Consider the following 27,912-nt stretch of genomic DNA (forward strand, 5'->3'; position numbering starts at 1 on the left):
ACCTCTCCTTTTACCAGAATAAACAACAAACAAGGAAGATGTTTGTCTGAAATCCTTTGTAGCCTCTAAATAGAATTTTAGAGCACGAACTACATCCAAATTGTGTAACAAACGTTCCTTCTTTGAAACTGGATTCGGACACAAAGAAGGCACGACTATCTCCTGGTTAATATTTTTGTTAGAAACAACTTTCGGAAGAAAACCAGGTTTAGTACGCAAAACCACCTTATCTGCATGGAACACCAGATAAGGAGGAGAACACTGCAGAGCAGATAACTCTGAAACTCTTCTAGCAGAAGAAATTGCAACCAAAAACAAAACTTTCCAAGATAATAACTTGATATCAACGGAATGTAGGGGTTCAAACGGAACCCCCTGAAGAACTGAAAGAACTAAATTGAGACTCCAAGGAGGAGTCAAAGGTTTGTAAACAGGCTTGATTCTAACCAGAGCCTGAACAAAAGCTTGAACATCTGGCACAGCCGCCAGCTTTTTGTGAAGTAAAACAGATAAAGCAGAAATCTGTCCCTTCAAAGAACTTGCCGAACAAACATCTTTTTAAGCAAACCCTCTAATTTTTTGTCCATAGGATCTTTAAAAGCACAACTATCTTCTATAGGGATAGTGGTGCGTTTGTTTAGAGTAGAAACCGCCCCCTCGACCTTGGGGACTGTCTGCCATAAGTCCTTCCTGGGGTCGACCATAGGAAATAATTTCTTAAATATAGGGGGAGGGACAAAAGGTATGCCGGGCCTTTCCCATTCTTTATTTACAATGTCCGCCACCCGCTTGGGTATAGGAAAAGCTTCGGGGGGCACCGGGACCTCTAGGAACCTGTCCATTTTACATAATTTCTCTGGAATGACCAAATTGTCACAATCATCCAGAGTAGATAACACCTCCTTAAGCAGAGCGCGGAGATGTTCCAATTTAAATTTAAATGTAATAACATCAGGTTCAGCTTGTTGAGAAATTTTTCCTGAATCTGAAATTTCTCCCTCAGACAAAACCTCCCTAGCCCCTTCAGACTGGTGTAAGGGCATGTCAGAACCATTATCATCAGCGTCCTCATGCTCTTCAGTATCTAAAACAGAGCAGTCGCGCTTTCGCTGATAAGTGGGCATTTTGGCTAAAATGTTTTTAATAGAATTATCCATTACAGCCGTTAATTGTTGCATAGTAAGGAGGATTGGGGCACTAGATGTACTAGGGGCCTCCTGAGTGGGCAAGACTGGTGTAGACATAGAAGGGGATGATGCAGTACCATGCTTACTCCCCTCACTTAAGGAATCGTTTTGGGCAACATTATTATCAGTGGTATCATTGTCCCTACTTTGTTTGTCACATTTATCACATATATTTAAATGGATAGGAACCTTGGCTTCCGAACATACAGAACATCGTCTATCTGATAGTTCAGACATGTTAATAAGCATAAACTTGGTAACAAAGCACAAAAAACGTTTTAAAATAAAACCGTTACTGTCTCTTTAAATTTTAAACTGAACACACTTTTTTACTGAATATACGCAAAAGTATGAAGGAAATGTTCAAAATTCACCAAAATTTCACCACAGTGTCATAAAGCCTTAAAAGTATTGCACACCAAATTTGAAAGCTTTAACTCTTAAAATAACGGAACCGGAGCCGTTTTTACATTTAACCCCTATACAGTCCCTGGTATCTGCTTTGCTGAGACCCAACCAAGCCCAGAGGGGAATACGATACCAAATGACGCCTTCAATAAGCTTTTTCAGTGGATCTGAGCTCCTCACACATGCATCTGCATGCCTTGCTTCTCAAAAACAACTGCGCATTAGTGGCGCGAAAATGAGGCTCTGCCTATGACTAGAAAAGGCCCCCAGTGAAAAAGGTGTCCAATACAGTGCCTGTCCGTTTTTTTTTAACAATTTGCCAAGATTAAAAAAACTCTCCTAAGTTATAAACCATTAAACATGCTTATATAGTAATCGTTTTGGCCCAGAAAAATGTCTACCAGTCTTTAAAGCCCTTGTGAAGCCCTTGTATTCTTATATTGAAAATTAAGAAAATGGCTTACCGGATCCCATAGGGAAAATGACAGCTTCCAGCATTACCAAGTCTTGTTAGAAATGTGTCATATCTCAAGCAGCCAAAGTCTGCTCACTGTTTCCCCCAACTGAAGTTAATTCCTCTCAACAGTCCTGTGTGGAAACAGCCATCGATTTTAGTAACGGTTGCTAAAATCATTTTCCTCTTACAAACAGAAATCTTCATCTCTTTTCTGTTTCAGAGTAAATAGTACATACCAGCACTATTTTAAAATAACAAACTCTTGATAGAAGAATAAAAACTACATTTAAACACCAAAAAACTCTGAGCCATCTCCGTGGAGATGTTGCCTGTGCAACGGCAAAGAGAATGACTGGGGAAGGTGGAGCCTAGGAGGGATCATGTGACCAGCTTTGCTGGGCTCTTTGCCATTTCCTGTTGGGGAAGAGAATATCCCACAAGTAAGGATGACGCCGTGGACCGGACACACCTATGTTGGAGAAATAAACCATCAGAGAAGGATAATTCAGTATGTTGTTGGTCATTTGAAACTTCATCAACTAAATGAGAAGTTTAAAAAAGACCTAAAAATTGTATTAGAAGGCGGGATAGCAGACAAAGCCTTTATACTAGAATCAGAAACATATTCTTATAAATTCCTAAATATATCTTGTACATAAGATGTAAAAAGAATAGCAATAGATAATGCATAAATACTAATGGACTCTGCATGTAAAAGTTGATCATAAAAACTTATTACAAACCATAGCTAAATATAAACATTCATAACATTAAAATAAATTAACTTAGCTTTGGTAGGACTGATATCAGTCATCAGGAATCCCTCAGTATTTTCTGATACAGGAACAGCCTTTGAAATATCTTGCAATATGTAATAGAAAAAAACAACATATAAAGCAAAATTATCAAATTCCTTAAATGACAGTTTCAGGAATGGGAAAAAATGCAAAACAAACAAGCCTCTAGCAACCAGAAGCAACAAAAAAGTGATACTGAAATAATGTGAAAAAAATGGCGCCAAGTAAGACGCCCACATTATTTGGCGCCAAGTATGACACCCATATTTTTTGGCCCTAAAAATGACGCCCACATTTTTTGGCGCAAAAAACGTTTGTAACACACATGCGTCAAAAAATGACTCAACCATGTGTAAACGTCCGGCGTCAACTATGGCGCCGGAAATGATGAAATTTTGCGCAAAAAAAGTTTGCGCCAAGAATGACGCAATAAATTGAAGCATTTTCTGCCCCCGCGAGCCTAACAGCCTGCAAGGAAAAAAGTCAATTTGAAAATTTTTGAAGGTAAGAAAAAATATTTATTCATATGCATTTCCCAAAATAATGAAACTGACAGTCTGAAAGAAGGAATACTGATTAACCTGAATCATGGCAAATATAAGTTTAAAACATATATTTAGAACTTTACATATAAAGTGCCCAACCATAGCTTTGAGTGTCATAAATAGAAATAAGATTTACTTACCCCAAGACACTCATCTACATATTGTTTCATATGCCAATCGAATAATGCTCCTCAACCAAAAGGATAGGGAAGTGGAAGAAGCCTTCTGCCCTCTGCACTTAACAGAATAGACAACAAACAATGCAGAAGTCTGTCAAAAATCCTTTGTGGCCTGAAGATAGAATTTAAAAGCCCCAACCACATCCAGATTATGAAGTAATCGTTTCTTCGAAGTAGGAGAATTAGGACACAAGGAAGGAACCACAATCTCCTGATTGATGTTGCGATCAGACACAACCTTAGGGAGAAAACCCAGCAAAGTGCAAACAGCAGCCTTGTCAGCATGAAAAATTAAGTAAGGAGGCTAAAAGGCCGCCATTTTAGAGACTCTGCGAGGCGAAGCAATAGCCAATATAAAAAGAACCTTCCAAGAAAGTAACTTAATGTCAACTCAATGCATGGGCTCAAACTGAGCCCTCTGCAAAACCTAAAGAACCAGATTTAAACTCCAGGGAGGAGCGGAATGTCTAAACACAGGCCTGATTCTAGACAGAGCCTGAACAAAAGACTGTATATCAGGAAGCTCAGCGAGCCTCTTGTGTAATAATACAGATAGAGTAGAGATCTGTCCCTTCAAGGAACTAGTGGCAAGTCCCTTCTCCAAACCATATTGGAGAAAGGAAAGAATCCTGGACACCCTGACCTTATGCCAGGGGAATCAACGTTCCTCACACCAGAATAAGTAGGTCCTCCACACCTTATGATAGATGCGACAAACACTCTATGAAAAACCTCTCTTAGCTAGGACTAAGCGTTCAATCTTCACGCAGTCAGCCTCAGAGAATGTAGATTCTGATGAATTAAAGGACCAGCAGATCTCTGCGACAAGGCAACCTCCATAGAGGAGATGAGGACATCCCCACCAGGTCCGCAAACCAAATCCTTTGCTGCCACGATGGAGCAATTAGAATTGCCAAAGCTTGCTCCTGCTTGATGCGGGCCACTACCCAAGGTAGAAGTGGTAACGGAGGAAAAATGTAAACTAGTTTGAAGCTCCAATGCACTGCTAATGCATCTATCAGCTCCGCCTGTGGATCCCTGGAATGCGACCCGTATCTGGGTAGCTTGGAATTGAGTCGGGACGCCATGAGATCTCTCTCTGGCATCCCCCATCTGATGCACATCTCCACAAACACCTCGGGATGGAGAGACCATTCTCCCGGATGAAAGGATTGTCTGCTGAGGAAATCCACTTCCCAGTTGTCCACACCCGGAATGTGGATCGCTGACAGTGAGAAGTTGTGGGCCTCCGCCCAGTCCAGAATCCGAGATACTTTCCTCATTGCTAGGGAGCTCCTCGTTCCCCCCTGATGGTTTATGTAAGCCAAATTCATAGAGAGGTATCCAGCACTTCAAACCCAGAGGGAGAACAATCACAAGTAACTGCCAAACTTGTAATTACCAATAAAGTACAGCAAACAGAGAGTCCTCCTTCAAATCTTCAATTTTATTGTTTCATAACAGGAACAGACAAAACCACCACGACGTTTCGGGGTCAGTACCCCTTAAACATGTCACATGATTAAGGGGTACTAACCCCGAAACGTTGTGGTGGCTTTGTCTGTTCTTGTTATGAAACAATAAAATTGAAGATTTGAAAGAGGACTCTGTTTGCTGTACTTTATTGGTTTATGTAAGCCACCGAGGTAATGTTGTCCGATTGGAATCTGATAAACTGGGACGAACCCAAAAGAGGCCAAGCCTTCAGAGCGTTGAAGATCGCTTGAAGTTCCAAAATGTTGATTGGGAGAAGAGATTCCTCTTGAGTCCACCGGCCCTGTGCCATCCTAGCACCCCAAACGGCTCCCAATCCTGAGAGACTTGCGTCCATAGTCACAATCATCCAGGATGGTCTCAAGAAGGATGTCCTTTGGGACAGGTGATCTGGAAAGAGCCACCAAGAGAATGATTCTCTCGACCGGCTGCCCAGAGAAATCTGTTGAGACAGATTCGAGTGGTCGCCATTATATTGCCTCAGCATGCACAGTTGAAGAGGTCTGAGGTGGAACCTGGCGAATGGAATGATATCTATGCTGGACACCATGAGCCCAATTACCTCCATACACCGGGCCTTGAGGAGGTCTGGAGGGCAAGACAATTGGAAGTAATTTTTCAACGGCTCTGTCTGTAAGAAATATCCCCATGCATATGGAATCTATTATCATGCCCAGGAATTCCACCCTGGTACTGGGCACCAGAGAACTCTTTCCTAACTTTATCTTCCATCCATGAGATTGAAGAAGAGCCGCTCTGGAATGGTCTTCTGCCAGCCAGCAGGACGAAGTCTGGACTAGGATGTCGTCCAAGTATGGAGCTACTGCAATACCTCTGGACCCCGCGACCAGAGCCCCAGAACTTTCGTAAAGACTCTTGAAGCAGTAGCCAGACCAAAAAGGAAGAGTCACAAACTGGAAGTGCTGATCCAGAAGGGTGAACTTGAAGTGATCCTTGTGTATTGGCACCCTTCAAGTCTATCGTAGTCATGAACTGTCCCTCTTGGGCGGGGCTTCTGGACAAATATTGAAAAATATTGGCACCTAATCTCCATTGTTACTTTTTTACTCATTTGGTGACAATTTAATATATTGTATGTGTGGGCAAAATATTGATAGATACTATTTGTAACTGATTTCCGTAATCTATAGAGTGGGTGCTTGAAAAATATCGACACCCACTATAATGAATGTATAGATAAGAGACGGGTCGGTTAACATTAAGAATATGTATGCTTGCAGTGCTAAATGATGAATACATGTGAGCGATAAAACCACCCTAAACATTGATACATGTTAAGACTGAGATAAGTGCTATATTCAAAGGAATTGCTTGTTTGGCTGTCTGTTTGATATTGATACAAACTGTTTAAGGCTAGAAGCTGTGCTTGATATACGTAATAAGTTGTTATAATATTGGAGTTTAACGGGACAGTAAAGTAAAAAAAAATCTTTCATGATTTAAATAGGGCATGTAATTTTAAACAACTTTCCAATTTACTTTTATAATCAATTTTGCTTTGTTCTCTTGGTATTCTTAGTTGAAAGCTAAATCTAGGAGGTTCATGTGCTAATTTCTTAGACCTTGAAAACTGCCTCTAATTTGAAAGAATTTTGACAGTTTTTCACCACTAGAGGGCGTTAGTTCATGTGTTTCATATAGATAACATTGAGCTCAGGCACGTGAAGCTCCTAGGAGCCAGCACTGATTGGCTAAAAATGCAAGTCTGTCAAAAGAACTGAAATAAGGGGGCAGTTTGCGGAGGCAAAGATATAAGGTAATCACAGAGGTAAAAAGTATATTATTATAACTATGTTGGTTATGCAAAATTGGGGAATGGGTAAAAAAGGGATTATCTACCTGGTGTTTACTGTCCCTTTAAGAATGGCATTTATACTTGCTGCATGACGGATGACCCTGAATAAACACCTACTTTGTTTGGAACTCTTGAATATTCCTCTATCACTAAGTATTATTGGTGGATTAACCAACATTTATTTCTCTAATGAATGTCTGAAAGATATCGACTTTCATTACGTTGCTAACATAGCTCTTAAGGAGGATTCAAATAACATTATATAGTATGAATGCTATATGGTAAATAAGGCCATTTGGTCAAATTTTTACCCACATTCGTAAAAACATAAATTTTGCTTACCTGATAAATTTATTTTCTTCAGATGGAAAGAGTCCACAGCTGCATTCATTACTTTTGGGAAATCCAGAACATGGCCACCAGGCGGAGGCAAAGACACCCCAGCCAAAGGCTTAAATACCCCTCCCACTTCCCTCATCCCCCAGTCATTCTGCCGAGGAACAAGGTACAGTAGAAGAAATATCAGGGTCAAAATGTGCCAGAAGAATAAAAATAACAGACGCCACATAGAAAAACACGGGCGGGGAGCTGGGGACTCGTTCCATCTGAAGAAAATAATAATTTAGGTTTTCTTCATAAATAGAAAGAGTCCACAGCTGCATTCATTACATTTGAGAAAACAATACCGAAGCTATAGAGGACACTGAATGCAAAACGGGAAGGTACAAAAAAGTCGGCCCATTCTGAGGGCACCAGGCCCACAAACCCTACCCAAAAAAAAAACGCTTTGTCAGAAAACGATAAAGCTTAGAAAAAGGAAAAGGCCCCAAGTACACTGACCCACAGAGAGTCCATATAACCTTGTAAGAGACCGCAGAAAGGACTAAAGGACTAGACTGAGCCAACCCGCCTCCAGGAGACACAGCCGCCCAGCAGTCGGTCCCCAACGTCCCACCCCTTACTAGAGGAAGGGATCAAGCTCCAAAAAATCCCCCAAAAAAGGAGAAAACGTGAAAGAAAAAAAATCAAGGATCACCGAAGGGACCCCAAATAAAGTGCAGCCAGCTCCAAAAGAAAAATGGAACCCCGAGAACCAAGCCAAGCTCACAGAGACCCGAAACGGTCTTGAGAAACAGGCAGGCAACGAGAAAACACAGCACCCACAGTGGGTATGCAAACTCTCAGCCTTCAGGTAGTGAAGCCGCTAAGCTAATCACTAGACCAAAATAGCAGGTCAGATACCGGAATACGCAGAAACCAGAAGGTTAAAACTGGGAACAGAAACCGTGACGAAAACTTCTCCTAAATACAATGCAACCGCATCTCAAAGACAACTGAAGACATTGTCCTCAAGTCAGAGATAACTCAGAATATCGAAATATTCACAGATTGAACGCGTGCAGCAAGCCCAGATAAGTAAACATCTAAGTCAACCCACACACTACAGTGATACCAGGATGACCCTGAAAAAAAAAAAAAAAAAAAAAAAAGTACTTGCCAGCAAGTAAGAGCAGCTGAAAAGAGATAACAAATCCTAATTGCCAGACTGCTAAACATCCACTAAACGGTGGGCACATCACAGGCTATCCAAAAGCCATCAGTCCTTCTCAAGTATCTTGAACATAGAGAAGGCACAAAACCTCAAGGAGGCTCACCGAACCTCAAAAGGCTAACCCAAGAGCTCCCTCAAATAGGTACTGCCAAAGTAAACCCATAGGAATCTTCCACATTTGTGATGTCCATCTCCTATGAGAACCCATTATAACTGACAATCTCAACACGAAGATTCCAATTTCCATAGAAGAAACAGCACAAGCTCCAAGAAGGCAAACTGCTCACCCTTACAAGATACAAATACCTGTTCCAACTTCCTGTACACAGGACAGGACAACAACCCTCCAGAGAGAGGACCCCCCCCCCCCTACATAAGAAGGACCAAACAACCCCCCCAAAGGGAAGGGCACATATAAGAACAGTGCACATGCTCACAAGGCATGAGCCAAGTCTGATGAAAACAAAAGCCGAATGAAAGACATCCAGATGTCCCGAAGAACATAGAAAGAACTCCCCACGAAGGGGAATATACATTATTCAAAGGACAAGGAGAGCCATAAGTAGTGCATCCGAGAGCACCCAGAACCTGGCCAAACTGCTAGCAGGCTTAACTAGCCATTCCTTAGGCCATAGCTTATGTTCCCTGGGAAAAACTGAACAGCCACAGGTTCATAAGTTTCCGGACTTCCAAAAAGATCCCAAACAAAACTATAAGCCCGAGCCCCAGAATTGTTTAAAACAAACACCCCAAGGGACACAAATACCCCATCTGAAAAATCCGACCTTACCGTGGAATAACGGGACTAACCCTGAGAACGGGAACAAAACTCACTCACAAATCTCAACCCAAAAAGGAAGAGAACACCCCCTACAAGAGTCCAAACACTTCAAAAAAATTAGCTGGAGAACCTCAAGGGGCAAAATCACTCGAAGACCGAGTAGAACAAAGGCAAGTCTCCATAACTCCTCAGAGTACACAACCAGAGGACCACAACCAAGGAAAAATAATGCAGAGCATCCCAAACCCCAGTAGAACAAAACCCCCAAGCGAAGCTCGGAGAAGGAGACATAGCCTAACGTCCCTGATAGGAAAACAAACTCCTGAATAAGGAAAAACCAAACGGCCCTCCCCATAAAGCGGTTAAAATCGATAAAACGGACAAGGCCCAGAAATCTCGACTCGAGGGAGGAGAACCTCAAAAGGAACAAGTCCAAAAAAGACAAATCCAAGGAGCCCCTGAAAAGCAAGGCCGTCAAGGCCGTCGGCAAGGAGGCCCTGAGTCCTCCACCTTCCAACCCACACAGGGAAGGAAAACACTCCCATATCCGACAAAATAACGGAAAACAGAGTGTGTCGCAGCGGAACTTCACCAAATCCCAGTCGACCAGCTAGGACTAACACCCACGCCTCGCGGACTCTCAGGCCCTCATAGGATGCTTAGCTGAACTTGTAAAAAAAAAAAAAAAAATGAGGAATAACACAAATAATAATGTGAAACCAACCGGACCAGCCAGACAGAACAGGTGCCATGTGTCTGAAATAGGCCGCAAGACAGAAGGGTCTGAACCCAATCAGGACCAGCCTGAAACTCAGAGTCAATACTGTCAAGGCCGCAACCAGTCAGCCCAGAGATGGAGAATAAACAGCAATTTTTTTATTTTTTTAAACATAGGACTAACATGTGCTCGCGTCAAACAAACTTCCGTAGAAGTAAACTGTGCGATCAGAAATCGCGAGTATCGATTCCAGAAAAAAAATCCCAAAGAAAATACATAAACATGAGCTTAAATAAAAAATCATCCTAAACGGATTAAAATAAAAGCTAAGGCAACCCTTAGGTTATTGCCCAAGAAGAACAGACTGGAAAACATACTCAATAAACAAGGCTATAAGAAGATAACTTCATCTACATATAGCTAATTCTGCAAGCTGTTCGAAGTAGAAGACTGAGAATTCCCGTATTTATTAAGGATGGGATCCTCCAATGCCTAGAATGTGCCTCATAAGGACACGAAGGCGCGCCAGTCTATAACGAAAGGCACAGCATACCCTCTCCGGAGCAGAAGACTGCCCCGACCCCAAAGGTTGACCCCCTGAAGCCTCAGGTACAGTAGTCCCCCCCCCCCCCCAGATAGCTGAGCAGGCCATCCCATGCTTGAAGAGCACCAGTCAACAGAACACATACAAAATCGTAAGCACACTTCTGGTAGCTGCAGATGCGCCATAATAATAAACATGCGCAAACGTACCATAACCCCCGTGGGGAACAAGCCACCTTCCAGAGAAGGATAAGCAAAATCTGGGTTACCTGCATATGTAGTAAGAGTTGGTGGTAGGGATGGCTCAGCGGCTCCTTGATTCCCCGATCCCGAGGAATTGAGCACTCTAAAACAGCATTCTGAACATAACTGAAGGGCATGTATTACCCGAGCCAATTCGTATTCCTCACGGGAAATAGACTCATAGTTCGTCTCCACATCATCAGAATCCTCCATAACTGGAATATTGAATACAAGAAACGTACCAAATAAGAAAAGTAAATGGCACCTGACACCCACAATGGCTGGGGCACTCACCACCTCCTAGAACCCAGACACCAGCGGACCAGAAATGGTCCGTCCCCACACGGTCAGGAATGCGGAAATGGAGAGTCAAAACGTGACTACGTACGCTCAGTCACTAGGTGCACCGCGCGTTCCAGAAAAAGTGCGCTCAACTGTAAAGGCTGCGTCACTTCCAATGGCTGTTAAGTTCCTAGCCAAGAGCCTAAGTAACACCAAGCAGGTCGAATCACATAACAAACCTGATTAAAAACCATTCTGTTCAATAACCCCCCACAGGAGATATTAACCCTTGATTCCAAGATACAAAAGGAGCCTCACTGAGACCCTGAGTTATAGTTAGTCCCACAAGGTGGTAGCCTCTCGGGAAAACATTTGTAATACAAAGGCATCATAATGAAAGAAAATGAAACGATCTTACCAGAATCTACGCCATGGAACAGGAACATGGCCCTTCAAGTGCGACAGATAGTAGCGTCGCCTCTGCCATGGACTTGAGAGAAGAAAGCAGGCAGCAAAACTCGTCAACGATAATTGCTTATTATCGAACAAGGTCTTACCCTTGTAAGGAAGCGTCAAAAGCTTGGAATCAGAGGAAAATCCACTGACCAAGAATATAGCCACAACGCCCCGCAGGTTAGCACAGCGAAGCCTGATATCTTGGCTCCCGGCATAATGACTTGCATGGTAGCAGCAGGATTAAAAGAACTGGCTAACTTACGAGCCTTAATTCCGTTCTGGATCTCCTCCAAAGTAGTCTCTACCGAAATAGAATCAGACAACGTGTCGCACCAAAAGGATGCCGCACTTGACACAGTGGCAAAACCAACTTCCATATAAGCCTCCAGCTTAGTCCATTGATCCTTAATATAGGGATCATAGCTCTCTTAGCCAGAGTAGAAATGGCCCTTTCTACTGTAGGCACCATGCGCCATGATATTTAATGCAGACAGTGACAGGAAAACAGAATTTATGTTTACCTGATAAATTACTTTCTCCAACGGTGTGTCCGGTCCACGGCGTCATCCTTACTTGTGGGATATTCTCTTCCCCAACAGGAAATGGCAAAGAGCCCAGCAAAGCTGGTCACATGATCCCTCCTAGGCTCCGCCTACCCCAGTCATTCGACCGACGTTAAGGAGGAATATTTGCATAGGAGAAACCATATGATACCGTGGTGACTGTAGTTAAAGAAAATAATTCATCAGACCTGATTAAAAAACCAGGGCGGGCCGTGGACCGGACACACCGTTGGAGAAAGTAATTTATCAGGTAAACATAAATTCTGTTTTCTCCAACATAGGTGTGTCCGGTCCACGGCGTCATCCTTACTTGTGGGAACCAATACCAAAGCTTTAGGACACGGATGAAGGGAGGGAGCAAATCAGGTCACCTAAATGGAAGGCACCACGGCTTGCAAAACCTTTCTCCCAAAAATAGCCTCAGAAGAAGCAAAAGTATCAAACTTGTAAAATTTGGTAAAAGTGTGCAGTGAAGACCAAGTCGCTGCCCTACATATCTGATCAACAGAAGCCTCGGTCTTGAAGGCCCATGTGGAAGCCACAGCCCTATTGGAATGAGCTGTGATTCTTTCAGGAGGCTGTCGTCCGGCAGTCTCGTAAGCCAATCTGATGATGCTTTTAATCCAAAAAGAATAAACAACAAACAAGGAAGATGTTTGTCTAAAATCCTTTGTAGCATCTAAATAGAATTTTAGAGCGCGAACAACATCCAAATTGTGCAACAAACGTTCCTTCTTCTAAACTGGTTTCGGACACAAAGAAGGCACGACTATCTCCTGGTTAATGTTTTTGTTAGAAACAACTTTTGGAAGAAAACCAGGTTTAGTACGTAAAACCACCTTATCTGCATGGAACACCAGATAAGGAGGAGAACACTGCAGAGCAGATAATTCTGAAACTCTTCTAGCAGAAGAAATTGCAACCAAAAACAACACTTTCCAAGATAATAACTTAATATCAACGGAATGTAAGGGTTCAAACGGAACCCCCTGAAGAACTGAAAGAACTAAGTTGAGACTCCAAGGAGGAGTCAAAGGTTTGTAAACAGGCTTGATTCTAACCAGAGCCTGAACAAAGGCTTGAACATCTGGCACAGCTGCCAGCTTTTTGTGAAGTAACACAGACAAGGCAGAAATCTGTCCCTTCAAGGAACTTGCAAATAATCCTTTCTCCAATCCTTCTTGAAGAAAGGATAGAATCCTAGGAATCTTTACCTTGTCCCAAGGGAATCCTTTAGATTCACACCATATTTTGTGGTAAATTTTTCTAGTTACAGGCTTTCTGGCCTGAACAAGAGTATCAATAACAGAATCTGAGAACCCTCGATTTGATAAGATCAAGCGTTCAATCTCCAAGCAGTCAGCTGGAGTGAGACCAGATTCGGATGTTCGAACGGACCTTGAACAAGAAGGTCTCGTCTCAAAGGTAGCTTCCATGGTGGAGCCGATGACATATTCACCAGATCTGCATACCAAGTCCTGCGTGGCCACGCAGGAGCTATCAAGATCACCGATGCCCTCTCCTGATTGATCCTGGCTACCAGCCTGGGAATGAGAGGAAACGGCGGGAATACATAAGCTAGTTTGAAGGTCCAAGGTGCTACTAGTGCATCTACTAGAGTCGCCTTGGGATCCCTGGATCTGGACCCGTAGCAAGGAACCTTGAAGTTCTGACGAGAGGCCATCAGATCCATGTCTGGAATGCCCCACAGATGAGTAATTTGGGCAAAGATTTCCGGATGGAGTTCCCACTCCCCCGGATGAAATGTCCGACGACTTAGAAAATCCGCTTCCCAATTTTCCACTCCTGGGATGTGGATTGCAGACAGGTGGCAGGAGTGAGTCTCCGCCCATTGAATGATTTTGGTCACTTCTTCCATCGCCAGGGAACTCCTTGTTCCCCCCTGATGGTTGATGTACGCAACAGTCGTCATGTTGTCTGATTGAAACCGTATGAACTTGGCCTTTGCTAGCTGAGGCCAAGCCTTGAGAGCATTGAATATCGCTCTCAGTTCCAGAATATTTATCGGTAGAAGAGATTCTTCCCGAGACCAAAGACCCTGAGCTTTCAGGGATCCCCAGACCGCGCCCCAGCCCATCAGACTGGCGTCGGTCGTGACAATGACCCACTCTGGTCTACGGAAGGTCATCCCTTGTGACAGGTTGTCCAGGGACAGCCACCAACGGAGTGAGCCTCTGGTCCTCTGATTTACTTGTATCCTCTGAGACAAGTCTGTATAGTCCCCATTCCCCTGACTGAGCATGCACAGTTGTAATGGTCTTAGATGAATGCGCGCAAAAGGAACTATGTCCATTGCCGCTACCATCAAACCTATTACTTCCATGCACTGCGCTATGGAAGGAAGAGGAACGGAATGAAGTGTTTGACAAGAGTTTAGAAGTTTTGTTTTTCTGGCCTCTGTCAGAAAAATCCTCATTTCTAAGGAGTCTATTATTGTTCCCAAGAAGGGAACCCTTGTCGACGGAGATAGAGAACTCTTTTCCACGTTCACTTTCCATCCGTGAGATCTGAGAAAGGCCAGGACTATGTCCGTGTGAGCCTTTGCTTGAGGAAGGGACGACGCTTGAATCAGAATGTCGTCCAAGTAAGGTACTACTGCAATGCCCCTTGGTCTTAGCACCGCTAGAAGGGACCCTAGTACCTTTGTGAAAATCCTTGGAGCAGTGGCTAATCCGAAAGGAAGCGCCACGAACTGGTAATGCTCGTCCAGGAATGCGAACCTTAGGAACCGATGATGTTCCTTGTTGATAGGAATATGTAGATACGCATCCTTTAAATCCACCGTGGTCATGAATTGACCTTCCTGGATGGAAGGAAAAATTGATCGAATGGTTTCCATTTTGAACGATGGAACCTTGAGAAACTTGTTTAAGATCTTGAGATCTAAGATTGGTCTGAACGTTCCCTCTTTTTTGGGAACTATGAACAGATTGGAGTAGAACCCCATCCCTTGTTCTCCTAATGGAACAGGATGAATCACTCCCATTTTTAACAGGTCTTCTACACAATGTAAGAATGCCTGTCTCTTTATGTGGTCTGAAGACAATTGAGACCTGTGGAACCTCCCCCTTGGGGGAAGCCCCTTGAATTCCAGAAGATAACCTTGGGAGACTATTTCTAGTGCCCAAGGATCCAGAACATCTCTTGCCCAAGCCTGAGCGAAGAGAGAGAGTCTGCCCCCCACCAGATCCGGTCTCGGATCGGGGGCCAACATTTCATGCTGTCTTGGTAGCAGTGGCAGGTTTCTTGGCCTGCTTTCCCTTGTTCCAGCCTTGCATTGGTCTCCAGGCTGGCTTGGCTTGAGAAGTATTACCCTCTTGCTTAGAGGACGTAGCACTTGGGGCTGGTCCGTTTCTACGAAAGGGACGAAAATTAGGTTTATTTTTGGTCTTGAAAGACCTATCCTGAGGAAGGGCGTGGCCCTTACCCCCAGTGATATCAGAGATAATCTCTTTCAAGTCAGGGCCAAACAGCGTTTTCCCCTTGAAAGGAATGTTAAGGAGTTTGTTCTTGGAAGACGCATCCGCTGACCAAGATTTCAACCAAAGCGCTCTACGCGCCACAATAGCAAACCCAGAATTCTTCGCCGCTAACCTAGCCAATTGCAAAGTGGCGTCTAGGGTGAAAGAATTAGCCAATTTGAGAGCACGGATTCTGTCCATAATCTCCTCATAAGGAGGAGAATCACTATCGATCGCCTTTACTAGCTCATCGAAACAGAAACACGCGGCTGTAGTGACAGGGACAATGCATGAAATTGGTTGTAGAAGGTAACCTTGCTGAACAAACATCTTTTTAAGCAAACCTTCTAATTTTTTATCCATAGGATCTTTGAAAGCACAACTATCTTCTATGGGTATAGTGGTGCGTTTGTTTAAAGTAGAAACCGCTCCCTCGACCTTGGGGACAGTCTGCCATAAGTCCTTTCTAGGGTCGACCATAGGAAACAATTTTTTAAATATGGGGGGAGGGACGAAAGGTATACCGGGCCTTTCCCATTCTTTATTTACAATGTCCGCCACCCGCTTGGGTATAGGAAAAGCTTCTGGGAGCCCCGGGACCTCTAGGAACTTGTCCATTTTACATAGTTTCTCTGGGATGATCAAATTCTCACAATCATCCAGAGTGGATAATACCTCCTTAAGCAGAGCGCGGAGATGTTCCAACTTAAATTTAAATGTAATCACATCGGGTTCAGCTTGTTGAGAAATTTTCCCTGAATCTGAAATTTCTCCCTCAGACAAAACCTCCCTGGCCCCCTCAGACTGGTGTAGGGGCATTTCAGAACCATTATCATCAGCGTCCTCATGCTCTTCGGTTAGTAAGGAGTATTGGCGCGCTAGATGTACTAGGGGCCTCCTGAGTGGACAAGACTCGTGTAGACGAAGGAGGGAATGATGCAGTACCATGCTTACTCCCCTCACTTGAGGAATCATCTTGGGCATCATTTTCAGTGTCACATAAATCACATCTATTTAAATGAAAAGGAACCTTGGCTTCCCCACATTCAGAACACAGTCTATCTGGTAGTTCAGACATGTTAAACAGGCATAAACTTGATAACAAAGTACAAAAAACGTTTTAAAATAAAACCGTTACTGTCACTTTAAATTTTAAACTGAACACACTTTATTACTGCAATTGCGAAAAAGTATGAAGGAATTGTTCAAAATTCACCAAAATTTCACCACAGTGTCTTAAAGCCTTAAAAGTATTGCACACCAAATTTGGAAGCTTTAACCCTTAAAATAACGGAACCGGAGCCGTTTTTAACTTTAACCCCTTTACAGTCCCTGGTATCTGCTTTGCTGAGACCCAACCAAGCCCAAAGGGGAATACGATACCAAATGAAGCCTTCAGAAAGTCTTTTCTATGTATCAGAGCTCCTCACACATGCGACTGCATGTCATGCTTCTCAAAAACAAGTGCGCAATACCGGCGCGAAAATGAGGCTCTGCCTATGATTAGGGAAAGCCCCTAGAGAATAAGGTGTCTAAAAACAGTGCCTGCCGATATTATTTAACAAAAATACCCAGATTAAATGATTCCTCAAGGCTAAATATGTGTAATATATGAATCGATTTAGCCCAGAAAATGTCTACAGTCTTAATAAGCCCTTGTGAAGCCCTTATTTACTGTCTGAATAAAAATGGCTTACCGGATCCCATAGGGAAAATGACAGCTTCCAGCATTACATCGTCTTGTTAGAATGTGTCATACCTCAAGCAGCAAAAGACTGCTCACTGTTCCCCCAACTGAAGTTAATTCCTCTCAACAGTCCTGTGTGGAACAGCCATGGATTTTAGTAACGGTTGCTAAAATCATTTTCCTCATACAAACAGAAATCTTCATCTCTTTTCTGTTTCAGAGTAAATAGTACATACCAGCACTATTTTAAAATAACAAACTCTTGATTGAATAATAAAAACTACAGTTAAACACTAAAAAACTCTAAGCCATCTCCGTGGAGATGTTGCCTGTACAACGGCAAAGAGAATGACTGGGGTAGGCGGAGCCTAGGAGGGATCATGTGACCAGCTTTGCTGGGCTCTTTGCCATTTCCTGTTGGGGAAGAGAATATCCCACAAGTAAGGATGATGCCGTGGACCGGACACACCTATGTTGGAGAAACATCCTTTTAAGGACGGGGGGAAAAGAATCCGAGACTTCTCTCATTCCTGTGAAAAAAATCTCCTTGCACGGTCTGGAACAGAAAAAACTTCCACAGAGTAATCCTAGTAATTATAAAGGTTACTAGATTGCTTAGGGTTGACGCCGACAGGCGTATCGAAGTCGTCCAAAGTAGCCAAAACCTCCTTAAACAATACACAAAGGTGTTCAAGCATAAATCTTAAAGTTACTACTTCAACATCAGATGAAAGATTTATACTGTCCGAATCTGAGATATCACCCTCAGAGGCTACAAACATATTCTCATCAGACTTATGAGGTAGGGCAATCTGAGTAGTAGTAAGCGGAACAGAAACCTCACTATGAGAATCTCTAAATTTCCTCTAGCATATTTTCCCTTCAGCATAGGAAAAATCAGATAATGCCAGATATACCGCCGAGGATAGCTGTGCAGCAAAATCTATATGTAAATATACTCCTCCAGGAGACTAAGAGGAACCGCAGGACACTGCATGTGATGCCATTAAGGCTTGGGACATGCAAGGAAAAAGCTGTGGCATTGCCAGGACAGCTTCATCCTGAGAGACATAGGGCTCAGAGGTAATCTATCAAAAATACAAGCTAAGCATGCAGCACAGAATTGAAAACAAAACTATGTGTGCCTCAATACCTATCATAGGTTTCAAACCGGTGGCAATAGAACAACAATATTGCACAACACAGCTATTTATCAACTGTACTACAGAGAACACTGGCTTATAATAGAAAATACAAAATTACTATGTACTGTCACTTTAAGAACAGTAGTTACAATTAGTTGAAACAAGTAATGCTCAATGCAAACATATACATACATATATATATATATATATATATATATATATATATATATATATATATATATATATATATATATACACACACACACTATTCAATGTACTTTTGCAATTTCAGTGCTTCATGCAAACATGTACACACTTAGACTGCTGTTAAATTATGCTTACCTGATAATTTAATTTCCATCTGTGGGAGGAGAGTCCAGTGCTTCATTCATTACTTGTGGGAAATAAGAACCTGGCCACCAGGAGGAGGCAAAGACACCCCAGCCAAATACTTAAATACCTCCCCCAGTCCCCTCATCCCCCAGTCATTCTGCCAAGGGAACAAGGAACCGTAGGAGAAATATCAGGGTATAAATGGTGCAGAAGAATAACATTAAAATTAGGTCCGCCCACCGGAGCAAACGGGCGGGAGCCTCGTTCATAAAGGCCCAAGAAGAGGCCACAGCTCTAGTTGAGTGAGCGGTAATCCTCTGATGAGGTTTATGCCCCGCTGTCTCATAGGCCAAACTGATAATGGTCCTCAACCAAAAAGACAGAGAAGTGGAAGAGGCCTTTTGCCCCCTACGCTTCCCTGAATACACAACAAATAAGGACAAAGTCCGTCTGAAACCTTTTGTGGCCTGAAGATAAAACTGCAAGGCTCGAACCACATTCAAATTATGCAGTAACCTTTCCTTAGATGAAGAAGGGATAGGACACAAGAAAGGAACCACTATCTCCTGATTGATGCTGATTGATTGATGCAAAAATTTAAATGAAGTCCGCAACACTGCCTTATCCTGATGAAAAATCAGAAAAGTAGGTTCACAAGAAAGAGCAGATAACTCAAACTCTTCTAGCAGAAGAGATAGCCAAAAGAAACAAAACTTTCCAAGAAAGTAATTTAATATCTAGAGAATGCATAGGTTCAAAGGGAGGAGCTTGTAGAGCTCCCAGAACCAAATTCAAACTCCAAGGAGGAGAAATTGACTTAATGACAGGTTTGATACGAACCAAAGCCTATACAAAACAATGAATATCAGGAAGATTAGCAATCTCTCTGTGAAACAGCACAGAAAGAGCAGAAATTTGTCCTTTCAAGGAACTGGCAGACAAACCTTTATCCAGACCATCCTGAAGAAACTGTAAAATTCTAGGAATTCTAAAAGAATGCCAGGAAAAATGATGAGAAGAACACCAAGAAATGTAAGTCTTCCAGACTCGATAATATATCTTCCTAGATACAGATTTACGAGCCTGTAACATAGTATTAATTACGGAGTCAGAGAAACCTCTATGACTAAGAATCAAGCGTTCAATCTCCATACCTTCAAATTTAATGATTTGAGATCCTGATGAAAAAATGGGCCTTGAGATAAAAGGTCTGGTCTTAACGGAAGAGTCCAAGGTTGGCAACTGGCCATCCGAACAAGATCCGCATACCAAAACCTGTGAGGCCATGCTGGAGCCACCAGCAGTACAAACGAACGCTCCTTTAGAATCTTGGAAATCACTCTTGGAAGAAGAACTAGAGGCGGAAAGATATAGGCAGGATGATACTTCCAAGGAAGCGACAATGCATCCACTGCCTCCGCCTGAGGATCCCTGGATCTGGACAGATACCTGGGAAGTTTCTTGTTTAGATGAGAAGCCATCAGATCTATTTCTGGAAGACCCCAGATTTGAACAATCGGAAGAAATACCTCTGGGTGAAGAGACCATTCGCCCGGATGCAACGTCTGGCGACTGAGATAATCCGCTTCCCAATTGTCTATACCTGGGATGTGAACCGCAGAAATTAGACAGGAGCTGGATTCCGCCCATACAAGTATTCGAGATACTTCTTTCGCCAGAGGACTGTGAGTCCACCCTTGATGATTGATATATGCCATGGTTGTGACATTGTCCGTCTGAAAACAAATGAACGATTCTTTCTTCAGAAGAGGCCACGACTGAAGAGCTCTGAAAATCGCACGGAGTTCCAAAATGTTGATTGGTAATCTCGCCTCCTGAGATTCCCAAACCCCCTGCGCTGTCAGAGACCCCCATACCGCTCCCCAACCTGTCAGACTCGCATCTGTTGAGATCACAGTCCAGGTTGGAAGAACAAAAGAAGCCCCTTGAATTAAACGATGGTGATCTGTCCACCACGTCAGAGAGTGTCGAACAATCGGATTTAAAGATATTAACTGTGATATCTTTGTATAATCCCTGCACCACTGGTTCAGCATACAGAGCTGAAGAGGTCGCATGTGAAAACGAGCAAAGGGGGTCGCGTCCGATGCAGCAGTCATAAAACCTAGAATTTCCATGCATAAGGCTACCGAAGGGAATGATTGAAACCGAAGGTTTCAACAGGCTGAAATCAATTTCAGACGCCTCTTGTCCGTCAGAGACAAAGTCATGGACACTGAATCTATTTGGAAACCAAAAAAGGTTACCCTTGTCTGAGGAATCAATGAACTCTTTGGTAAATTGATCCTCCAACCATGTTCTTGAAGAAACGACAAGTCGATTCGTATGAAATTCTGCTAAATGTGAAGACTGAGCAAGTACCAAGATATCGTCCAAATAAGGAAATACCACAATACCCTGTTCTCTGATTACAGATAGAAGGGCACCGAGAACTTTTGAAAAAATCCTTGGAGCCGTTGCTAAGCCGAACGGCAGAGCCACAAATTGGTAATGCTTGTCTAGAAAAGAGAATCTCAGAAACTGAAAGTGATCTGGATGAATCGGAATATGCAGATATGCATCCTGCAAATGTATTGTGGACATATAATGCCCTTGCTGAACAAAAGGCAGAATAGTCCTTATAGTTACCATTTTGAATGTTGGTATCCTTACATAACGATTCAATATTTTTAAATCCAGAACTGGTCTGAAGGAATTCTCCTTCTTTGGTACAATGAAGAGATTTGAGTAAAACCCCAGCCCCTGTTCCAGAACTGGAACTGGCACAATTACTCCAGCCAACTCTAGATCTGAAACACATTTCGGAAATGCCTGAGCCTTCACTGGATTTATTGGAATGCGAGAAAGAAAAAATCTTCTTGCAGGTGGCCTTACCTTGAAACCTATTCTGTACCCTTGTGAAACAATGTTCTGAATCCAAAGACTGTGAATCGATTTGATCCAAATTTCTTTGAAAAATCGTAATCTGCCCCCTACCAGCTGCGCTGGAATGAGGGCCGCACCTTCATGTGGACTTGGGAGCTGGCTTTGGCTTTCTTGGATTTATTCCAGACTGGAGATGGTTTCCAAACAGAAACCGTTCCTTTAGGGGAAGGATCAGGCTTCTGTTCCTTATTCTGACGAAAGGAACGAAAACGATTAGCAGCCCTATATTTACCCTTAGATTTTTTTATCCTGAGGTAAAAAAGTTCCTTTCCCCCCAGTAACAGTTGAAATAATAGAATCCAACTGAGAACCAAACAATTTATTACCTTGAAAAGAAAGGGAAAGCAAAGTTGACTTAGAAGACATATCAGCATTCCAAGTTTTAAGCCATAAAGCTCTTCTAGCTAGAATAGCTAAAGACATATACCTGACATCAACTCTGATGATATCAAAGATGGCATCACAAATAAAGTTATTAGCATGTTGAAGAAGTTTAACAATGCTATGAGAATTATGATCTGACACTTGTTGCGCCAAAGCCTCCAACCAAAAAGTGGAAGCTGCAGCAACATCAGCCAAAGAAATAGCAGGCCTAAGAAGATTACCTGAACATAAATAAGCTTTCCTTAGAAAGGAATCAATCTTCCTATCTAAAGGATCCTTAAAGGAAGTACTATCTGCCGTACGAATAGTAGTACGCTTAGCAAGAGTAGAGATAGCCCCATCAACTTTAGGGATTTTGTCCCAAAACTCTAATCTGTCAGATGGCACAGGATACAATTTCTTAAATCTTTTAGAAGGAGTAAAAGAATTACCCAGATTATTCCATTCCCTAGAAATTACTTCAGAAATAGCATCAGGGACAGGTCCGGAATAACTACAGAAGGTTTAAAAACCGAATTTAAACGCTTATTAGATTTAGTATCAAGAGGACTAGAATCCTCAATTTCTAAAGCGATTAAAACTTTTTAAAGTAACGAACGAATAAATTCCATTTTAAATAAATATGAAGATTTATCAGTGTCAATATCTGAGACAGAATCCTCTGAACCAGAAAAATCCTCATCAGAAACAGACAAATCAGAATGATGATGTTCATTTAAAAATTCATCTGAAAAATTAGAAGTTTTAAAAGACCTTTTACGCTTACTGGAAGGAGGAATAACAGACATAGCGAAACAAAATCTCTTATATTAACAGGAACATCCTGAGTATTAGATGTTGATGGAACAGCAACAGGTAATGGAATATTACTAATGGAAATTGAATCTGCATTAACAAGTTTATCATGACATTCATCACAAACTACAGCCGGAGGAACAGATACCACAAGTTTACAACAAATGCACTTAACTTTGGTAGAAACAGCATCAGGCAGCGTTTTTCCAGAAGTAGCTTCTGATCCAGGGTCAATCTGAGACATCTTGCAATATGTAAGAGAAAAAACAACATATAAAGCAAAATCTATCAAATTCCTTAAATGACAGTTTTAGGAATGGGAAAAAATGCCAATGAACAAGCCTCTAGTAACCAGAAGCAAAAGAAAAATGAGACTTAAATAATGAGAAAAAAAAGGTGGAGACAAAAATGACGCCCACATTTTTTAGCGCCAAAAAAGACGCCCACATTATTGGCGCCTAAATGCTTTTGGCGCCGAGAATGACGCCACATCCGGTGACGCCGACACTTTTGGTGCAAAACGTCAAAAAAATGACGCAATCACGAACAACTTCCGGCGACAAGTATGACGCCGGAAATGACAAAGAAATTTTTTGCGCCAAAAAAGTCAGCGCCAAGAATGACGCAATAAAATGAAGCATTTTCAGCCCCCGCGAGCCTAACAGCCCACAGAGAAAAAAGTCAATTTAAAGGTAAGAAAAAAATTGATAATTCATATGCATTATCCCAAATAATGAAACTGTCTGTCTGAAATAAGGAATATTGATCATCCTGAATCAAGGCAAATAAATGTTTAAACACATATATTTAGAACTTTTACATAAAAGTGCCCAACCATAGCTGAGAGTGTCACAAAAAATAAGATTTACTTACCCCAGGACACTCATCTACATGTAGTAGAAAGCCAAACCAGTACTGAAACGAGAATCAGTAGAGGTAATGGTATATAAGAGTATATCGTCGATCTGAAAAGGGAGGTAAGAGATGAATCTCTACGACCGATAACAGAGAACCTATGAAAAAGACCCCGTAGAAGGAGATCATTGAATTCAAATAGGCAATACTCTCCTCACATCCCTCTGACATTCACTGCACACTGAGAGGAAAACCGGGCTCCAGCCTGCTGCGAAGCGCATATCAACGTAGAATCTAGCACAAACTTACTTCAACACCTCCATGGGAGGCAAAGTTTGTAAAACCGATTTGTGGGTGTGGTGAGGGGTGTATTTATAGGCATTTTGAGGTTTGGGAAACTTTGCCCCTCCTGGTAGGAATGTATATCCCATATGTCATGGACTCTTGCTAATTACATGAAAGAAAACCCAACACAGTGCGAAGCACAGCCTTATTAGCGTGAAAAACCAGGTAAGGGGGCTCAGATTGCAAGGCGACTAACTCAGAGACCTGCAAGCTGATGCAATCGCCAGAAGAAATAGAACCTTCCAGGAAAGGATCTTAATGTCAAGCGCATGCATAGGCTCAAACGGAGCCCTCTGCAAAACCTTAAGAACCAACTTTAAGCTCCAAGGAGGAGCAGAATTTCTAAAGACAGGTCTGATCCTAGACAAAGCCTGAACAAAGGACTGAATATCAAGAAGCTCAGCTAGCTTCTTGTGTAACAGCACCGACAACGCCAAAATCTGTCCCTTTAAGGAACTGGCGGCAAGACCCTTATCCAGTCCATCCTGCAGACAGGCCCTAATCCTGGATACCCTAACCTTGTGCCAGGGATTTCCATGTACTTCTCATCAGGATAAGTAGGTCATCCACACCTTATCACAGATGAGATGAGTTACTGGTTTCATTGCCTGGATGAGAGTATCAATTATTCTCTCAGAAAAACCTCTCCAAGACTAGGCGTTCAATCCCCATGCAGTCAGCCTCAGAGAATCAAGATTTTAGTGTAGAAAGGGACCCTGAACCAGCAGATCACTGTGCCAGAGTAACCTCCATGAAGGAGACAATGACATCCCCACCAGATCCGGAAATTACTTCCTCCGCGGCCACAACGGAGCAATCAGGATGGTCGAAGCTTGCTCCTGTTTGATGCGGGCCACCACGCGAGGAAGAAGTGGCAACGGTGTAAAAATGTAAATCAGGTTCAACTCCCAAGGCACTTTGTAAATACATAAATATAAATACAAATACATATATATACACACACACATATTTGTGTGTGTGTGTGTGTGTATATATATGTGTGTGTATTTTTGTGTGTGTATATATATATATATATTTATATCTCTCTCTCTCTATATATATATATATATATATATATATATATATATATATATACACACATACACACACACACAAATATATAATATACATACACACATATACACACACACAAATATATATAATATACATACACACACACACATATACACATATACACATATATATATATATATATATATATATATATACACATACACACACACATACACACACACGCAATCTTTGAACGTCTCTGATCTGACAAGAATATCTTCTGAGATATGGAATCTATTATCGTACCCAGGAACTCCACCCTGTTGCTGGGAACCAGAGAACCCTTTCCTTTGTTTATCTTCTATCCATGGGATCGAAGGAGAAGACGAAGAAGAGTCCTCGAATGGTCCTCTGCGAGACTGCAGGACAGAGCCTGGACCAGAATATCGTCCAGATAAGCAGCCAACGCAATACATCTGGTCTCTCACTACGGCGAGCAGCGCCCCCAGAACCTTTGTAAAGACTCTTGGGGCAGTCGCCAGATCGACCGGTAGGGCCACAAACTGGAAGTGTTGGTCAAGAAATGCGAACTTGATGTGGTCCTTGTGCATTGGCACGTGAAGATAGGCATCCTTCAAGTCTATTGTCATAAATTGTCCCTCTTGAACTAGGGGCAGGATCAATCTGATCGTCTCCATTTTGAACGATGGGACCGACAGAAACTTGTTTAGGCACTTTAGGTCCTTCCTTGGGACCACAAAAAGGTTTGAATAATACCCTAGACCCCTTTCTGATAGAAGTACTGGAACAATTACTCCGAGAGATGAGAGATCCCTCACTCATTCTAGAAAGGCGTCTCTCTTCTCTGGACTTGAGGATAGGTTTGAAAGGAGGAATCTGCCTCTGGGCGGATGAGTCTTGAACCCTATCCTGTAATCCTGGGTGAAAACCTCCAGAACCCAAGGATCCTGTACATTTCTCATCCAAGCCTCTGTGAACAAATATAGTCTGCCCCCTACGCAATCCAGCGACGGATCGGGGGCCACCCCTTCATGCCGACTGTCTCAGCGGGCTTATTGCCCTGCTTGGACTTGTTCCAAGATTGAGCTGGCTTCCAAGATCCCTTGCAATGCTCGGTCTTCACAACAGGCTGCTGGCGTTGAGACTTGTCCGAATGAAAGGGACGAAAAAAGTAGAGCCCTTAGGCTTATTCTTATCCTGCGGAAGGAAAGTATTCTTGCCATAGAGTCAAGCCCTGGACCACAAAAGAACTTTCCCCTGAAATGGAAGGGATAGTAATCTAGACTTGGAAGTTATGTCAGCAGACCACGACTTTAACCATAGGGCCCCGCGGGCTAGAACAGAGAAACCTGATGTCTTGGCATTCAGGTGAATAACCTGCATGTTTGCCTCACAGATAAAAGAATTAGCCTTAATCTTTTCCTGTATCTCCTCGAGGGGAGTCTCCACCTCGACCATAGCTGACAGAGCATCACACCAATAGGTGGCCGCTTCAGCCACCTCAGCCAGTTGGAAAACAAACCCTGTGAGTTGGAACATCTTTCTCATCATGGATTCTAACTTTTTATCCATGGGCTCTTTGAACGACGAACTATCCTCGAGGAGAATAGTCGTACGCTTAGCGAGCACGGAGATAGGTCCATTAGGAATGGGCCCCCCATAGCTCAAGCTGAGAGACTGGAAGGACGAGCCCAGTTTCTCACACTCATTCTTAATAATCGTAGCCATCTTCACAGGAAGGTCTGAGGCACCACCCTGTCCTTGTAAACCCTATGGATACACAAGTCCTTCCACGGATGAAGCAGACGCCGCTCCGTAGAGGAGGAAGAACACATGACCGGGTTGGAAGAAGCTGCGCCATTAAGAAAAGCGTGCGCTTCCAACCCGGCTTGAAAGTAATAACGCCCTCTTACTGTGCACACTGAGCGCAACGCAGCATTACCTGCTAGCTGCTGTTAGAGCTTCTGGGAAAATATGCACTTAATCGTTAAATATCTGAAAACAAATAAAAATACAAACAGCCCACAGTATATAAAGGGGGAAATACTTTATATCCCAGTAAAAAGTAAAAAAAAAACAAAGTCTCTAATGTCACAATAGCAGTGCCTGCTCCCTGTCTGCAAATATCCTTATAAACGATATATATGTCCCAAATAAAGCTGCAGCTCACCTTATTAAGTGCACAGTCTCCAATACCCAGAAGACAAAAGGCACTTACCTGCAGTCTGGTCGTCCGGTAGGACGACAGCTTACAAAGTGTGAGAGGACACCACTCCTCACAGCGACCTGTAGAAAAAAGAACAGAGTAAACCTACTCTGGCTTTCTATAACATGGGCAGCAAATATGTTAGCAAAATGCAGCATGGCCCCCCTTACAAGTTCCCAACTGCTTTAAAGCCACCACTACTCTACTGCAGAGATTTGCTTGAAGCGAAAGAAATCCAATTTTCTTCAGATACCAAAACTTCACCTCCTCCATTGACAAAAGGCAAAGAGAATGACTGGGGTTTATGGAAAGGGGAGTGATAATTAACAGCTTTGCTGTGGTGCTCTTTGCCACTAGTAATTGATGACATCGTGGACTCGCCATATCTTAAAAAGAAAACTTGTTTTTCTCCGCTCTTACCGTAACTGATCCACACCAAACTTAAACAGTTCTCCTTTGGTGCGATGGACCCTGTCTCTGTGAGCTCCAGTCACGTGATCGTCGGTGGCCAACAGGAAAGGTGGGTTGCCGGTGTAATCAATGTTCCTGGTTTTCAAACTTTCAACTGCTTGATTTGAAAGATTTACAGAGTAGTCTGATTCTCTTTGGTATAATGTTCATATGATGCATAAACTTATCATTGTATCAAAGCATTTTTGCTATAATCAGCCTTTTTTT

The 27,912-nt window shown here is 42.7% G+C and overlaps 1 protein-coding gene across 1 annotated transcript in view; it reads right to left on the reverse strand.

Annotated features, from left to right (window-relative positions):
- The window catches only part of ROCK1 (Rho associated coiled-coil containing protein kinase 1), a 1,092,122-nt gene that overhangs the window by 882,177 nt on the left and 182,033 nt on the right, over window positions 1–27,912 (reverse strand). The window lies entirely within an intron of this gene.

The sequence above is a fragment of the Bombina bombina genome, chromosome 5 (assembly GCF_027579735.1).
Source record: "Bombina bombina isolate aBomBom1 chromosome 5, aBomBom1.pri, whole genome shotgun sequence".
Classification (NCBI taxonomy): domain Eukaryota; kingdom Metazoa; phylum Chordata; class Amphibia; order Anura; family Bombinatoridae; genus Bombina; species Bombina bombina.